We start from the raw sequence: 3392 nt of genomic DNA on the forward strand, positions 1-3392 counted from the left end.
TCATCCAAACCTCCTTTTGCAATGTGCTTTCCAAGCATGAGTCTGCACTTTTTAAGTCTATGCCTGAGTGGGGTTTTGTTTTTTGTTCCTACTGCTTCCCCAGGAAAACCTGCTGATTACCACTGACTCAGAACAAATGACAAGGAAGTCTGCATGAGCCCACAGATAGACCGTGCTGCTGGTTTCAACTTGCATATTTGTTTTTTGTGTGTTGGGAACCTGCTGAATTCTGTTTTATGAGATAACGTTTCCTCCCCTTAATGTGCTCTCTTTTCCTCTCTGTCTAGGCTTTTCATCACTAATGCAAAAAAGTCTTCGTTTTGCTAGTGGATAGCTGCACTTGAACAAAAAAAAGAAAAGAAGCTATTTTGCAGAAGCAAGATAGTCTCCCGGGTGATTTTTGTATCATGGTATTTGGATATAATGGCATGGGAGGCATGCATCTTACTATTTTCAAGGATGACCTTTTTCATTTATTTTACTGTCTCTTATTTTGTAATTTTCTTCAGTTATGAGATGGAAAGGATGCTTTATATTTGTAAGAAAAGTATTTCTATGGATTTAATAGCAATGCAAAAAGAAAAAAGTCTGCAAAGTTTGCACATAATCTACACACAGTGCCTGCAAATCTCAGCAGAGTTCAGAAAAGCTGTGGTTTGGTTTTTTAGTATAATGAATGCTCTAAATATTCTGGAATATAATGCGTTTTGGCTATCAACTGCCTGCGGGTATTCATTTTGAAGAATAGTTAGTGAGAAGTGAGTAATCAGTTGCTAAGATTTAAATGTGGGAGAAGACTAGAAGCGATTGTTTCTCAATCCTTGGCTTCTAATAACATAGTATTCAATATGAACAGTGCCGCTAGTATTTTCATTTGAAACCTTGAGTTCTGTTTGTCACCGCCTTTGTATAATTCTGCTGCCTCTGTCAGTGGCTTGCAGAAAGGGCGTAATATTGCATCTGAATTGCTATTGGATAGGGGTACTCCAGAAAGGATGCACATAGGACTCCAATATGCTCCTATAAGTTACACTGGTAGAGCCCCCTAACCCGCAGATTACACAGCTTGTTTCTGGTGTATAAATTCACATCACAGCTGAATACAGAGGTGCTTTGTGAACTAATTTGGATGCAATGCTTGCTCAACTTCCATGTTTTATCCCCACCCCCCACTTTTTGGTATTCCTTGCAGTGAGAGAAAACCTATGGCTCCAACAGCAGATTCTGATATGCTTTGCATTATGAGTAGCAAAATTTTCTATTGACTTTTGGAGTAAGATGCTACTCCTGGTTTGGGTCAAGTCTGCTTCCAGGTAGCTAGTGCTCTAGACTACCATGGTCAAATATATAGGCCACGGCCTGCGAGGAATATCATCTGTGCAAGCCCCTTTGAACTACACAGGAGCATGGCCACTTTCTGCCATTGCTCTTACTTACTTCAAAAGCAGCAAGTGCAGATGTTCCTCTGGGGACATCAGAATTTTGACTGTCCTTGACAATCTGTAATGTTAATACTGGACTGTTTTTGAAAGTCTGTATTAAGATTGGCTGTCACACTAATAAAGTTTTAGAATGTATTACCTTGTGAACTGTGTCCTTAATACATGGTTATTATTCCCACTGTTAAGACAAGAACATGGATGTGGCTCGAAGGAGGTACCTTTTAAAGGTTTTGACCAAACTGAAAGACCTCCTCTATCCCAATGCAGCAGTGCTGCACACTCAGTTATTGGATCAGACCCTGGATACAGAATTGTAGAGTTGGAAGGGGCTACAAGGGTCATCTAGTTCAACCTCCTGCAATGCAGGGATCTTTCACCCAACAATGCTGGAATTAAGAGTCTCATGCTCTTTTCTTGATCGCTGAACTATTTGGTGCTTTTAAATTTCACGTATGTTCAGGAGAGCTGGGAATGAGCTCTCTTGAACGTAGTGTGACTTGTTTTACTGGATCCTGCAGTTTATGGCTGCATTTGGAAGAATGGCTTCTCATTAAGGGACCAAGCCTTAGGCTTCCATGCTTCCACTCCCACCCCCCGTCTCCTCTGGGGGCAGTCATGAGATCAGATGTACTTGTTTCAGTTAAATACTGTTCAGTATTATCTGAGACTGGTCTGAAATGGACAGCTGCATAAACCGCAGTTAAGAGTTAACCATACCTTATCTGAGTTCAGAAATAATGCAAAAGTGGACCTATGGAATCAAAAGGTCCTGATCCTCTGCAGGTGACGCAATGGATGTTACTTGCTACAGTACAGTTGGCAACATTCTAGCTATGGAAAGTCAGATTTTCTACATCTCAACACAGACATCTCTCCTTCCTCCATCCATGCAAGCAAGAGGCATAATCAGTTCAAGGACATGTTTCAGTCACACACAAGCATTTGAGAAGGGCATGGCCTAGGAGGAGTCCCAGACTCCAGTTAGAGTAAATACCTGGTCTAAGAGAGGTCTAATTTTCACTACTCATGTTGTAAATGCATAACTTGAGAAGTACCACAGTGGTGCTAAACAGCAAAAGTAACAACAAAACCACTGCACATCGGCTGAAATAATAATGACAATAATAATAATAATACCAAAACTGAGTTTGATTTACAATGTTATATTTAAAATGCTGTACCTTTAAGAGCTAATTGATATCTTGGTCTGTTTGTTCTATTTAAGTCTCCATTGTGTTAGTCTCTCCAAGCTGTGCCTACACCATTTGTATGTTTGATTAATCATATATACTTGAAGGTATGTTCGATATTTTCATAATATATGGCATTATATAATTTGTACAGTCTGTTATGATTGTTTATTGTATTGTAATTGACACATTATCTACACAGAACTGATGAAGCTTCCTTTGCGAAACCTGTTGTAATCCGGAAGGCAGGTCTTCTTCCTTCTTCTCAGGTGCCCCTCTGTGAAAGAATTCAAGATGACTACATCCCACTACCGACAGCTTTGTTTTTCTGTCCTAGTGAACTTTTGAAAACTTATGTTGGCACTGAGCTGTTTGAATACATCTCAAGCTGAGTGGCTCTTTTGTATTGATTTTGGTCATATACGTTACATGTATATAAGTGTATTTGGTTCCATTGTTTGATTTTTCATTACAGTATCTTTGGTATTATTATTATTATTATTATTATTATTATTATTATTATTATTATTATTATTATTATTGTCATTATTATTATTATTATTGTCATTATTATTTCAGCCGATGTGCAGTGGTTTTGTTGTTACTTTTGCTGTAAATGCATAACTTAACATGCATGCAAGGCCTTAATGCTATTTCCTCCACTTTGGAAGTATATTTCATATTTTTCAACCTCTGTCCTTAGAATAAGCTCAAATATATGTACTAATCAGCGTTCCAGTTTTTAGAATTTTATAAAAAC

The 3392-nt window shown here is 38.3% G+C and overlaps 1 protein-coding gene across 9 annotated transcripts in view; it reads left to right on the plus strand.

Moving 5' to 3' along the window:
* CAST (calpastatin) overlaps positions 1 to 1586 on the plus strand; it is a 66124-nt gene extending 64538 nt beyond the window's left edge. For all 9 annotated transcript variants that reach the window (XM_033163674.1, XM_033163681.1, XM_033163678.1 and 6 more), the window contains one exon: positions 288 to 1586. The gene's annotated coding sequence lies outside the window, so the exon portion shown is untranslated. The remainder of the gene's footprint in view (positions 1 to 287) is intronic.
* The last annotated feature ends 1806 nt before the right edge of the window (positions 1587 to 3392 follow it).

Source organism: Lacerta agilis, chromosome 11 (assembly GCF_009819535.1).
Source record: "Lacerta agilis isolate rLacAgi1 chromosome 11, rLacAgi1.pri, whole genome shotgun sequence".
In the NCBI taxonomy this organism is placed as follows: Eukaryota; Metazoa; Chordata; class Lepidosauria; order Squamata; family Lacertidae; genus Lacerta; species Lacerta agilis.